Genomic DNA, 15,415 nt, shown 5'->3' on the forward strand with positions numbered 1-15,415 from the left:
TATTTTTTGCTTCTCCTGTGATGGACATTCTTTCTTTGTAACTTTGTTTATATTTTTGTGGGGGTTCTGGCAGCACGTGCCACGGCGCCTCTGTGGAAGTCAGGTGACAAGTCTCTGGAGTTGGTTCTCTCATTTACCCACTGAGTCATTTCCCCAGCACAACACTGGTAATTGTTGTCCCAGCCCCAGACCAGCGTTCATAATTGAATGTTATCAACACAGTTTCCCCTTCTTAACGGCTACCAATGAGGAGTGCGGTCCGTGTCCTGCAACAGGAAATGTTGAGTTTCAGTCCTGACTGCCACACATACTCTCACAGGTGAAACCCGGCGCTCTCTGAGCCATGCTGGGGAGCCGCAGAGTCTTTATCCGCTTGCTCCACAGCCTCGTCTTCTGCAGTCCTGTCTCATTTACTGTTTGGTTTTATGTTGTGTTGTCATTCTTATTTATGTGTGGGTACTCACACAGGCCATCAGATCTCCTAGAACTGGAGTTACAGGTAGTTGTGTGTAGCCCAACGTGGGTTCTGGGAGCCAAACTCAGGTCCTCTAGAAGAGCAGCAAAGGCCCTCACTGCTGAGCCATCTCCAGCCCCCTGGTGCTGCTACTTTTGAAACAAAGTTTCCTTGTATGGAATGAGCTGCTTCAGAGTGAGTATGTAGAGCAGGATGGCCAGGAACTTGCAACACTCCTGCCTCTGCCTCCCAGGGGAGGGGGGAGGGGACGACGACACTGCGGGAGTGTGCCACCACACTCGGTGCTACCATCCCGTTTATTACCATCCCGTTTATTACCATCCCATTATCCGAAGTCCGCTTCTCTTCCCTTCTTCCGTCTTCCAGTTTAACTGTAGTACACCCACTGATTTGTACCAAAACAACTGATATGATTGCTCATTCTTCTGCCTGGTAATTTGATTAGAAAAAGAGCCAAATTCAAAAGAAACAAACAATTCGTTTTAGATAAGGGATATATATAGCTCAGTTGACAGAATATTTGTCTAGCATGCATAGGCCTTGGGTCCAATCCCCAGCACAACCTAAACCCAGCATGATGGTGGGTGCCAATCATCCCAGCACTAGGAAGACGGAGGCAGGAAGTTCAGAAATTCAAAGCCATTTTTGATACATAGCAAGTTCAAGTCTTTTTTTATTATTTAAAAAATAAAAACAAAAAAGTGGCCAGGTGATAGTGGCACATGCCTTTAATCCCAGCACTCAGGAGGCAAAGGCAAGAGGATCTCTGTGAGTTTGAAGCCAGCCTGCTCTACATAGTGAGTTCCAGGATAGCCAGGGCTACATAGTGAGACCCCATCTCAAAAAAAAAAAAAAAGTGCAACTCATCAAGAATGACTTTGAAAACAAACATTCGTTTGTATGTGTGCTGATGCAAATCTCATGCTAATCTGACATTAGGATAAGAAGGGAAGGGCATATGTGTTTGAGGATTTAGAGCATGTCTGGTTATCATGGTCATGTGAGGAAACTATCTGGATGAAAATGTGTTTCATATTATAATGCAAGTTAGTTTGCTGGGGCCTGGAATTTTCCAGTGGAGGTAGATGAATTTTAACAAGAAGGACTTGTGGAAAACTAGGGTATTTCTGAAGACCCACTAGTAAAATAACAGTGTTTCTCCCCCCAGAAATTGTCCTCTTTTAGATTCCCATAAACGGTCTCTGTCTCCAGTGAAGTAGTTTAAGAAAAATGTCTGACATTGTTTATATGCTGATATTTCCAACTGAAACAATTTAAGACTCAGCCATTGTCCAAGCCCACTTTTTCCTCTCAGTGTTGTTTTTCCTTAAAGAAGTTTCTTTGTTACTGTCAAGGTTAACTGAAGTCATAACTGAAGGAAAGAACAGAAGGAATTTGGAATAGTTTTCCATAAACTTCTGAACCCAGGGACCTATCCCAGGAGACTCCCTGTGAGGCTTGGGGCTGTTGTTGGGATAAATCATTTTGGAAAAACGATTGCTTCCTCTGCTCTTAGGTTGACAGAAAAAAAAAAAAGAAGAAGAAAAAGAAACAATGACTGGGCCAGCCTTGATCTTAGCGTGCTGTTCCTCGAGCCACAGTTATAGAAACCACTATAACTATAGTTTCCCCTGTGGTACAGAATAGCATTTCACCAGGGAGTGACGAGCAGGTACTCAGGAGATGCTCAGGTTGCATCAAAATCAAGACTCTGCTAAGGGGGCTGGAGAGGTGGCTCAGAGGTCAAAGCAAGTACTGGACTTCCAGAGATCCTAAACTCAGGTCCCTGCAACCAGAATGGGTGGCTCTCAATACTTGTAACTCCAAGTGCAGGGGCTCCCACACCCTCTTCTGGTCTCCTTAGGTACCTGCACTCATGTGTACTGATGAATACACACACACACACACACACACACACACACACACACACACACATTAAAATCAAAATCTTTAAAAAAAAATCAGCTAGGAATTGTGGGATCTGCAGTCAGATTTTTTCTTTGGGCTGCCAGCTCACAAATAATGACACAGAGACTTATTATTAATTATGGAAGCTTGGCCTTAGCTTAGACTTTTTCTTTGGTAGTTCTTATAACTTAATCAACCCATATTATTTAATCTACAGTCCATCACATGGATCATCGCCCCATCTCCATACCGCCCATCCTGCTTCCTCTGTGCATCTGGCTGGCGACTCCACCTTTCTTCTTCCCAGAGTCCTCTCTCTGCCCGGAAGTCCCGCCTATACCTCCCGCCTAGCTATTGGCCATTCAGCTGTTTATTATACCAATCACAGCAATGTGTCTTCACACAGTGTACAAATATCCCACAACAGGGGTCCTTTCATTCTGCAGAACAAAGGGTCTTTTAGGCCCTAGACAAAAAGACACATATTCCTTAGGCATCTCAAGCACAGCTTTTTTTTTAATTAATCATATCTTTGTGTGTGTGTGTGGGCGGTGGGGGTGTATGTGGAGGTGTGGATGTAGATGTGTGGAAGCCAGAGGTCAACCTTGCATGTCATTTCTTGTTTTCTGAGACAGGCTTTCTGATTGACATGGAACTTGCCAGTTAGGCTAGGCTAGTTGACCAACAAGCCCCAGGGAACTATCCCTACCTCTTCAGCACTAAAATTAAACTTGAACTACCACACCTGGCTTCTTCACATGGGTACTGGTTATCAAACTCAAGCCTCTCATACTTACATGGCAAGCACTTTACCAATGAGCTGTCTGACCAGCCCTGAACACACAGAGATCAAGGCCCTGAGTCTACAAACATAGCCTTTACAATTCTATCACCAAGTCTATGTATAAGTTTTTATTTGTTGCTGTGCCTGAACAAACTAGATCCTCCCCTTCTCCCATCTGGGGGAGACGAGAGGATCAAAAAAGGTCTATGGTAAGAAGCAGATGAACATTTTCAAATGAGGGATCTTTGCAATAAAATAGGTCCAGAGAGGAAACAAAACCTTCATACCCAGTGTTGCCAGAGGGCTAATGATGGGATTAGATGAAGAAGCTCAATCCCTTCGTTTCTTTCCTACCACCCACCATGGTTTGGGGAGGAAAGTAATGATAGCGCTGGGGAGATACTTACCCTTAAACAATTCAGAAGCATACTGGTCCAGCCTTCAGCCTCTGCGGTGCAGCTTTCCCCCAACAGAACCCGCCATTTCTCCCACCTGAGAGGGGCTGAGGCTGGGCCAAGCTGAACTTCCAGTAACATTTACAGATGTCAAAGGCATCCATCATTGCAGCTACAGAGAAAAAGCATAGCAATGGGGACCCCTTCTGCGAACAGGGAGGAGGGAGCAGAGTTCTTTGACAAAGGGATGGATCTCCAAGGGAGGGTTGGAGAGAACAGCAGAGGCCTGGGGAGATGGGGAACGGGGAAACAACTGTCCCTGTCTCTGAAGGCCCACACTGGTAGTCTTTGCCTCATGCTGACCTACACCTTTCCCTACGTTTCTCACTCAGATGGGGTCCCGTAATACTTATCTGAATGGGGGGGGGGTTGCACCTTTATCAATGTTTACGATGTGCCGTAACTGGTGAAAATGGATGTGGATGTGTTGAGGAAATGATCACTTGGTGGGAAGAGTGGTCTAAGAGGCTAGAATGGCCCCCATTACTATGAAAAAGAGAAGCTAACCCATGTTCCCCCAAAGAATGGAGCCTTGACACACTGAGTACTTTTTAAATAATTTTAGCTTTGTTTATGTTTATGTGTCTGTGTATATGTGTATACTTGTGTGCTGGTGCCCTCAGAAACCAAAAGAGGGCATTGGGTCCCCTGGAGCTGGCATTACAAGCAGTTATGAACTACCTGATGTATGTGCTGGGAACTGAACTTGAGTCCTCTGCCTGGGAGGTGAGTCTGATGGTGTACACCTTTAATCTCGGCACTCGGGAGGCAGAGGCAGAGGATCTCTGTGAGTTCGAGGCCAGCCTGGGCTACAGAGTGAGTTCCAGGATAGCCAGGGCTGTTTATACAGAGAAACACTGTCTCCAAAGCATGAGGACCTGAGTTCAAAGCTCCAGAGCCCACATAAAACCAGACACATTAGCATGGGCGTTTGCAAGCCAGAGCTCCCACAGTGAGCTAAGACTCAGAGATCCCCAGGAGCTGGGCCAGTGAGCCTGGTGTGCAGAAGAGAACAACAGAGAAACCCTGTCTCCAGAAAGCTGGAGAGTGGGGCCTGAGACCTTAGGCTGCCTTCCCACCTACATAGGAGTCCCACATACATACGTGCACATTTACATTACACACACACACACATACACACACACACACACACACACACACACATGCACCCACACACATTTCTTTCTAGGAATTGTCTTTGGGTCTTTGTGAAGAGTCCTGCACTGCCTAAAAGTTGGTTAAGTAAATTCCTAATTGTTTTCTCTTGCCAGCCTGTCTTTCTCTGTATGGTGTTGGACTTGACCCCCTCGATGGGTGACAGACAGGTATTATACCTTTTCTCGGTTTGGTGTGACACATACTTGTAATCCCAGAACTGAGGAGATTGATGCAGGAGGAGGATGAGTCAGGGATCAGCCTGGGCTACCCTGGCTGGATACTGACTCGAGAAACCAAAACAAGAGCAAAACCCCTCTCATCCCACACAGTCCTGCAAATGACCCCTGGTCATGGATGACAACATGTCTACTTTGTTCTGATCCCACCAGGAGCATTCCTGAAGTCATTCACCTAGCAGGACCGGAAGGGCTGCTCCTGTACCCAGATGATGAGGGATTTAATTGTTTTAACCATGGGGCCTTCTGTTAAGAACTTGGAAGCAGCAGGGAAAGTATGGTGCTGGGAATTTCTCCACATACACTGACTAGGTACATGCAGATGGCGGACTCCCTCCTGAGTGTTGGGAATTACCTTTGCTCTCTGACCTTAAGGATCTCAGTGAAGCTGTACTTCAATTCAATTATGTAATGGGAGAAATGACTGAGCAATGAGATTAGTTAGTAGAGCTAAGATTTGATAACATCTGAATTGATACAGAATCTGGAATGATGAAGTGGGAGAGGCTGAGAAACATGTCTTAAGTGTATTCAAATGGATTTGATGAGCATTCGGATACAAAGGGTGGAAGGGGGATGTGGGAGAAGCTTTTGGGTTCCTCTAGGGTAAAGCTGCCTTGACATACTTCTTAAAAACAATTATAAGGTTGACATTTACGCATCAATATTGTCAAAGGAGGAGAACTCAGAAGCTCCTGCGCTTAATTTGATCTACTGCCCCTCAAGATTATGCTGCACTGAACTGACAGTTGACCTATTTTAAACCTCGGAGCTTCGGTGGCGCTTTGCAGGCAAGCTGCCAAATGGAATTCACTTCCCAGGAGTGCCACAGCTACCTCTGGGCAGCAGAGCCAAGACAGTCACAATCAAAGGACAGACTCAGCAAAGTTAGGGTGAGGAGAGGGTCAAAGGCAGGTGGCTGTGTGCCAGTCTGGACTTTGAGTCATGAATGAGGGTGTTGTCTTGCCTCTTTTGGATGAATCCATGTGTGTGTTGGAGAGCTTGATGATCCTGGCAGTTCTAGAAAGGGTGGGGCAGGGGACTGACCTCAGGGAAGGCCAAGGAACAAAGAACACAGACAGAGTTAACGTGTCTGACGCCAAAGCTGGTGCACCCGTTTCCTCCTGCAGAAGTGAAGTAAATACCAAGACAGGGAGATACTTGGTGTAGAGCACAGTAGGATCACGGTAGTTATTTGCGCCTACTGTTCTGAGTAAACTGGGGCTACGAAGGAGTATCAGAAGAATTTCTTTAATCTGGAGCAAGAAACTAAGAAAGAATGGCTCTCAAAGCGTCAACTAGGTGGGCTGTGGAGATGTTTCAATCAATAAAGTGCTTGGTACACAAGCATCAGGAGCTGAGTTGGATTCCCAGAGCTCGGGGACAGTGACAAGCTTGCCAATCCAGTGCTGGGGAGGTGGGAACAGGTGGACCCCTGCAAACATGGTGGGTAGCCAGTGCAGACTACTTGGTGAGATCCAGACCAGTGAGGGAGAGACCTGTCTCTCAAAGCATGGCTCCCGAGGAATGACATCTGAGGTTGACCTTTGGCCTCTCCACATACTCACATACTTGAGCATGTGAACATGCACACACATATGCACCCCTCACCCATGATAAAACAAGCCGGGCGTTGGTGGCGCACGCCTTTAATCCCAGCACTCGGGAGGCAGAGCCAGGCGGATCTCTGTGAGTTCGAGGCCAGCCTGGAGTACAGAGTGAGTTCCAGGAAAGGTGCAAAGCTACACAGAGAAACCCTGTCTCGAAAAACCAAAAAAACAAAAACAAAAACAAAAACAAGTGGAATCAGCACCAGAAATTGGGGATGTAGCTCAGTGGAAAAGCTTAGAGTCTGGGGGGGGGGGGGGGGGGCTCTGGGCTTAGTCCCTGATCTCTCTCTCTGTTTCTCTGTCTCTCTGTCTCTCTGTCTCTCTGTCTCTCTGTCTCTCTGTCTCTCTCTCTCTCTCTCTCTCACACACACACACACACACACACACACAAACACAAAAACCCTCAAAAATAGCAAGCAATAACAGATAAAGTGGGCATCATCAAAATTAAACACTTGATACTTCAAATGACATCATCAAAAAGTGAACAACTCACAGAATGGGGAAAATTTTTGAAAATCCCATATCTAAAATATACAAAAATACAATTCAATAATAAAAAGGACTGGGCGGTGGTGCACGCCTTTAATCTCAGCACTCGGGAGGCAGAGGCAGGAGGATCTCTGTGAGTTCAAGGCCAACCTGGGCTACAGAGTGAGTTCCAGGAAAGGCTCCAAAGCTACACAAGAGACACCCTGTCTCAAAAAAACAAACAAACAAAAGAATAAAAAGGATACATACTTCAATTTAAAAATGGGCAAAAGCATGCATGTGTGCAGGTAGAATACTCATACACACACACACACAAATTTTTTTAAATGAACAAAAGACATAAATGGACATTTCTCTAAGGAAGATTTGTAAAATACTGATAAACACAGGGAAAAGTGCTCAACCTCTTTAGCCTTCAGGGGAAAACACAAGTGTAAACAGTGAGACAGCCTTCATGCACTCTAGTGTAGGCACAGTTTTAAAAAACAAACAAGAGCTAAATATAAATAATAGAAAGTGTTGGCAAAGCCATGAGGAAGCACGCTCCTTAAACATTTTTAGTAAAAATGTAAACTAGGACTGTCTCCTCGGGGTATGATCTGGCAGTTCCTGAAGAGGTTGAAAATGGAGTCATGCTGACAACTAAAGCCTAACCTTAACCGAGAAATTGCCTCCATCAGAGGGCTTGAGGTCCTATCTGGGGAGCGTTTTCTTAATGGCTATTTGGTATGGGAGGGCCCATCCCACTGTGGGTGGAACTGGTGAGCTTGGGCTCAGTAACATAGTACCTGAACCAGCCCGAGGAATGAGCAGGAAAACAACTTTCCTTCGTCATCGTCTCTTCCTCAGTTCCTGCCTCCAGGTCTGCACCTTGAGTTCCTTATGTTGTGGGACAATCTTTTTGTACACTGGGAAGATGTGTCTCTGCCAAGGCACCTTCTGATCGGTTTAATAAAAAGCTGAGTGGCTGATAGTAGGCAGGAAAAGATAGGTGGGACTTCCGGGAAGAGACAGAGTGCTGGGAAGAAGAGAGGTGGAATTTGCCATCCAGACATGGAGGAAGTAGAAAGTATAGTATGGAGGAGAGGTAACCAGCCACATGGTAGAACATAGATTAATATAAATGGGTTAATTTAAGTTTTAAGAGCTAGTTGGGGACAAGCCTAAGCTAAGGCCAAGCTTTCATAATTAATAAGAAGTCTCCATGTCATTATTTGGGAGCTGGTGGTCCAAAGAAAGTCCAACTACAAATATAAGGCAAATAAATTCCTGGTTGCTTTTGGTCAGTGTTTCATCACAACAACATGAATCAAGTTTGATCAAGCTGCCATCTGTGTTAGTTTCTTTTCTCATTACCGTGACAAAATACCTTACAGGTGAGGTTAGCTCACTGTTTTGGAGGGCTCAGTCCCTTGTACTGAGGAAGCTATGGTAGAGCAGCTTATATCACAGTAGAGAGGAGGCAGAGAGAGCATATGCCTGAGCTTCACGGTCTCCCCAACCTCCTTTATTCTATTCACACATGCCCCACAGTATGTGGAATGGAGTCTTTCTCATTCAGGGTGATCTTCCTCTCTGAGTTAATCCTCTCAGAGATGCCCTTCCAGAAGCACCCAGAGGTGTGCCTCACAATCTCAACCTGTGCAGTTCTAAATGTAGTCCATTGACAAGAAGGTGAACCAGCATGCTGTGTGGCCGGGTATTCCATTTCTAAGTATAGACTTTTTTCCCCCCTTCGGTATTTTGAGACAGGGTTTCTCTGTGTAGTCCTGGTTGTCCTGGAACTCACTCTGTAGACCAGGCTGGCCTCAATCTCAGAGATCCACATGCCTCTGCCTCCCAAATGCTGGGATTAACGATATATGCCACCACTGCCTGGCTAAGCATATACTTTTTAAAAGATTTGTTTGTTTAACTTAAAAATCATTTTATTTTATGTGTATGGATGTCTTGCCTAAATATTGGTCTGTGTGCTGGTGGAGGCAAAGAGGGTGTCAGATTGTCTGGATCTGGAATTATGGACAGTTGTAAGCTGCTATATGCTTGCTGGGATCAAACCTGGGTACCCCAGAGGGGCAGCCAGTGCTTTTAACTGCTGAACAATCTCTACATCCCTGTTTATTTATTTACTTATATATTTGTATGTGTTTATGTGATTATATGAGGCATTCATATGCTGTGGTAGTTTGAATGTAATTGGCCCCATAATCTCATAGGGAGTGGCACTATTAGGAGGTGTGGCTTTGTTGGAGAGGGTGTGGCTTTGTTGGGAGAAGTGTGTCATTGTGGGAGCAGGCTTTGAGTTTTCTTATGCTCAGGATACTGCCCAGTGACTCAGTCGACTTCCTGTTGCCTGCAAGATCTAGAACTCTCCTCTCCTTCTCTAGCACCACGTCTGCCTACATGCCGTCATGCTCCCTGTCATGATGAAATGGACCAAACCTCTGAACTGTAAGCCACCACCTCAATTAGATGTTTTCCTTTGTGAGAGTTAGCATGGCCACGGTGTCTCTAAGACAGAAGTGTAGGTGTGTTCACTTGTGCACACACAAGGAAAACAGAGGAGAGCAGAGGATGTTTTCCATCCCTCTTGGTTTATTCCTTTAGGTAAGATTTCTCCCTGAACCTGGAGTTTGCATTTTCTCAGGTTGGAAGCCAGCAAGTTCCAACTATCCTGCTTTCTCCATCCCGCTCAGATTTAGGGTTACACGTGTATACAATATGCCTGGCTTATTACTTGGGTGCTGGGACATAAACTCACTCTAGTTTTCAAAATTGCTCGGCAAGTTCTCTTATCTGCTGAACCCTTTCTCTAAGTTTTACTTAACTGAAATGAAGACTTATGTTTATACAATAACTTATATGTAGGTATCACAGACGCATGATACACAATGGCCCCCAAGTGGAAGCAACTAAAACGTCTACCAACTGGCGAACAGTTAAACGTGATGCGGCAGGCCCTTCCAGCAAAGCATCCTTAAGCAGTAGGAAGCAGCGATGCGCTGCTGGTTGGCTGCAGCAGGCATGGCTTTTAGAACTCTGTACTTTATGAAAGGAGCTGAGACACTGTGGTGGTTTGAGTGAGAAATGTCCCCCATAATCTTGGACATTTGAATACAAGCTTCCCAGTTGGTGGGGCTGCTTTGTAGGGGGGTTAGGAGGTGCAGTCTGGCGGGAGGAAGCATGCCACCTGGTGTGGGCTTTGAGATTAAAAAGCAGCCTTGCCCACTTCCTCTTTACTCTCTCTGCCACACGCTTGTGGTGGAGATGTGAGCTCTCAGCTTCCAGATCCAGCTGCCATGTTGCTTGCTGCCCTGCCTCCCTGCCGTGATGAACTCTTATCCCTCTGGAACTGTAAGCTCACGTAAACTCTTACTTCTACAAGTTGCCTTGCTCATGGTGTTTTATCCCAGCAACAGAAAAGTAGCTAATACAGGTAAAATCCACCAAATGTGGAGGTTTTGTTTTGTTTTGGTTTTTGGTTTGTTTGTTTTCTGACTCTTCTACATCACCCCAGAGCAGAAATTTCTGGCACTAGGCATCTATGTGGGAGTTTTTCCCCCACACACCAAGCAGTTCTACAGTTTGACTCAGTAGCACCAGACCTCACAGGTTGAAGGCTCAGGTCCACAGAGCTCTCCCTGCCTTCACATGAGATTCCAGTCACGAGCCTCAGGCTGTAGCTTGTGCTTCCAGCAGAGCAGCTGTGAATCAGGGTTCCTGCAGTCCCCCCTCACGTTAGTTTGCTAGAGTGGTGGATGCATTTTGGGGACACACTGAATTTATATTGAACTGTTCATCATAGAGCTATAGAAAAGGAACAGAGGTCAAGGCACAGAGGCAGCAGCCCAGAAAGTGTATACCTTCTGTAGGCCATTGTGGGACACCTCTCTGGAAGCGGTCCTAGCCATTCATTTTAGGTTTCTATGGGAGCACAATTGAGTCCATTGGACATTGGTGATCAAGTCAACCTTCAACTTTTTTCCCCTCCCTCGTGGTCAAGGGATGGTGTTGAAAAGCTCAAAGGTCTAAGCACATAATGGTCCCCCTGGCACAACCAGACTCTAGGCTGAGACTGTGCAGTGGCCTCTAGTCATCTTAGGCAAAAGACATTCTCACCTTGGGTTCCCAAGGTCTTCTAGGGTCCAGCACTAAATATGTGTATATGTGTTTCTTCTTCTTCTTCTTCTTCTTCTTCTTCTTCTTCTTCTTCTTCTTCTTCTTCTTCTTCTTCTTCTTCTTCTTCTTCATACATCACAATTTCAAGCTCCACATTCTGTGCATAGAACCTTACAACAAAATGGTATAAACTTCACAAGATACTGGCACATCACTACAACTTTCACTTTTCAGTCATTAGTTTGGCTCTTGTCATGGTATGAAAATGTCTCCTTGGTTTGTCCACTTGAGCCTGTAGGCTCCCCATTCTGCCTTTCCAGGTTTCAAAGGCAAGAGCGGTGTCTGTCTGCATGCGTCTCCACTCTTTCAGGGGTTTCTATAGTTGAACTAAGAGAATTCTCTCTAGCTCTGAGCATCCTTCAAGAGTTAATGAACATCAGAGTCCCATCTAATCATAGTTCTTTACACTCAACTACCATTCTTTCTCTATGTATACCCAACCCTTCTGCCTTTGAGGGAGATTAGACTACTAAGATGGTCTAGGGTACAAGAGCACCTGAGTTTGATCCCCAGAAGTCATGTTAAAGAAGGATGGTCATGGGGGTGCTCTGAATCCCAGTACTAAGGAGGTAGAGAAAAGCAATTCCTCAGCCTCACTGGCCAGCTAGCTTAGACTAATAGGCTGTAGAGAGACTCTGCCTCAAAAAAAACAAGTTGGATGCCTCCTAAGGAATAGACCCAGGGTTGCCCACTGGCCTCTACACACATGTGCATGCGCACATATGCAGATGTACCTCCACACACATGTGTACACACACACACACACACACAACAGCAACAACAACAACAAAGCTAAAAGAAGATAAACCCTATGAATTGCATGTTTCTGATTAATGAGTCAGCAGAAATGAATGGTGGGTGTCTAGTGCTGTGCTGAAGATTTCCATGTGTGGTGTGCACAGATGATGTTCTCCAGGTGTGATGTGCATAGATGTTCTACATTTTAATCAATAACCCAAAGAGGTCTACTTTGCCACATACCTCCTCTCCACCTTGCTCTGGAGACAGGGTGACTTGCAGACTGTCCAAGGGCCTCCAGAGCTCACGGCAGAGTTGACCCTGGGGATCTCCAGCAGGTCACATGGAGAGAGGAGATGGACCACTGTTCCTCCCTGTAGGCCAGCAGGTGACTGTGGTGTTGAGGCAGGAAGCCTGCCTCGCCTAGCTCCTTCTTACCTCTTCCTGGGAGCCTCTCTGCAGTTACTAGCCCCGCACCACCCTTAGGGGTTCCCTGAACTCTGGTCAGTTTTCTGTTGGGACACAAAACCAATCACCATCACTGCTTAAGTGACATGAGGGACCAGGATAACCTGGCTGAGGAGAACACAGAGTGAGCACAGCAAGATGATGTTCAATACACAGGGAGGGTGGAGATGTGGGTCCTACAGGATGAGAAGCTTTGGTTATTAACAACTGAGGTGAATCGAGAGCTCCCATGAGGGCCTGGGGAAATGGTTTACTCAATAAGTGCTTGCTCCTTAAGCATGACGACCTGATTTTGATGCCCAGAACCCATGTACAAAAAAGTCCAGGTGCAATGCTGCATGTCTATAATCCTAGTGCTGAGGGGCACAGGCTGGAGGATTCCATAGGTTCTCTGGTCAGTTAGTCTAGGTAAAATGGCAAGCTAAGTTTCAGTGAGAGATTCTGTCTCAAAAAATTAAGATAGAAACAATTTAGAGAGACATCTGATATGACCTCTGGCCTCCGCACGCACGCGCGCGCGCGCGCGCGCACACACACGCGCACGCGCGCGCGCGCACACACACACACACACACATACACACACACAGTGCCCCCCCCACATATTCACACAGGAACATGTATGCACACAGGCACACAAAGAGTTGACATGATACCTGCTCCACTCCATAAATGTCTAGTTGTGTTTTAAAATAATATTTTAAACATTTATATAGCTTGTGTGTGCTCATGTCATGCATGGTGCGTCTGGGGAGATCAGAGGAAAACTTGTGGCAGTCCATTCTCTCCTATCACTAGCTGGGTCCTGGAGATTGAACTCAGGTTGTCAGGCTTAGCAGCAAATGCCTATAACTACTGAACCTTTGCTGGCCTCTAGGTTCTTTTGTGGTGCCAGGATAGAATTGTGAGTGCTAGGCACATACTATACCACTAAGCTGTGTGTCTAATCCCCCCAAAACATAAAATTCTAGCTTCACAGTCTCCCAAATATGAAAGCATTCACTTTATCTTCCTTTGTGGCTAGGCCACTCCTCGAGAACTATGTTCAACTCTGTGTGATGCATGGAAAAGTTTTGCTGGGTCATTACTGCACATCTTGCTGCAAGTGTCCCTCCCTCCACTTCCAGCCCTGCCTCTTGCATTCTCAGACATGAGGAAGTAGAATGTGTGAAATCATGTAATTTGATGGGTAGCCAAGAAACCATTTTCAAAATTACCTTTCTCTCCTAATTCATAAAACATTGTTTTCCAACCAAATTTACATTAGAGCAATTCTTTCTTGGGAGAACTCTGGAATTTTTGTATTCAGCCCATACATTTCAGCCTCAAGCCTGCTGCATCTAGAACATAGTAAATGGAGCAGATCAGGCTATGGGTATAAAATATTTTCTACCAGAATATAGAAGAAATTGCTTCCTGTAAGTCTAGGGTTCACTATACAGTGAAATCCAAGCTGAGGTCACATGGTGTCAGGAGGATATCCATCCTGGAGATGCTGTTGTGTTATTTAATGTAGCTCTTTGTATCGTGGAACCAGGACTCAGAGAGACTGTGATGAGAACTTAGAAGTCCTTACTCTTTCTCCATGATTGTTGTGTCCACAATGTAAGAAAATGGGTCCACGCTTCCAAGCCATTTGTCTGCTTTACTAGAAACTGCAAGAAATGTATTTGACAATTTCACAGAGACACTAAGGGTTTTCCTAACTATTTGATGCAAAACTTTTTACCAAGACCCTTTGAGGTGCTAGAAATTGTCTGAGAGACTCAGCAGTGGCCAGCAGAAAAAATGGCTTCCTGCAGAGAGCTTACCACCATCTCCTAACATCTATACTCGGGAGGGTCTCCTGGTGGATTGAGAGAACTCTTGTCCTAATTCCTAGATAGCCAGTGCCCAGGGGACCGTGGTGATCGCTCCCCTCGCTGCTCTGTGGTGGATGAGCACTGCAGAAGTGACAGTGTTTGACTCTGGGTTTGTCCTGAGAACTCTGCTCTTCTTTTGGTCACTTTTGTAGGGGTAAGTCTCTCACAGCCCCGTAGACAGCCCAGTGTGGGGAGTAGCAATGACTTCTCCTCCTTCATCAGTACTAAGGAGCAGACCTTCCAGACTCGGTCAAGCCTCCAGATACCGAATCCCTGACATTATGACCACAGCTTGTGACAGACTCTATGCCAAAACTGTCATCTAAGTGAATCCAGCATCCCTTGCTCACAGAACCATGAGCAATAATAATGTTGGTTATTCTTTTATTCCGGTAACTTTTAGGAGAATGTTATATGACATCAGATGATTGATACATACTCCCACACAGAAGCTCCCTGTAGAAAAATAACCCACATGTTGAAAACAGGAAAGGAAATACTGGGTGTCACGGCTTACACCTGTAATCCTGGCACTCAGGAGGCAGAGGCAGGAGGATCCCTGCAAGTTTGAGGCCAGGCTGGACTATATAATGAGTTCTAGGTCATTCAAAGTTAAAAAACAAAACAAACAAACAAAAAGCCACAAAACACTGGCCATTTCAAATGCAGTTTTTTTTTTTCCTTTGTTTTTTGTTTTTTGAGACAGGGCATTATGTAGCCTACCAAGCTGACCTCCCCTAAACTCGCTAAGTAGCCAAGAATGACTGAACTCTCGCTACACACACCTCTCAAGTGCTGGGATTATAGGCATGCACCACCATCCCTGGCCTCAAATCCACAGCTTCTGCTGGAGCCTTCCACACTGTGGGCCATATGTGAGTGGGAAAAGACAAAAGCAAGCGTAACTTTCTAGCACAGGTGAGAGCCCCAGACCAAAAGAAGGTGATCTTCACAATAAAGAAGGCCGCAGCTGTCACTTGGCAGTGGGCATGGCAACAGAAAACACTGTAGGAAGTGCAGCGACCCAGCAAGACTATTTGCTAATAATTTATT

This window comes from Peromyscus eremicus, chromosome 10 (assembly GCF_949786415.1).
Source record: "Peromyscus eremicus chromosome 10, PerEre_H2_v1, whole genome shotgun sequence".
In the NCBI taxonomy this organism is placed as follows: domain Eukaryota; kingdom Metazoa; phylum Chordata; class Mammalia; order Rodentia; family Cricetidae; genus Peromyscus; species Peromyscus eremicus.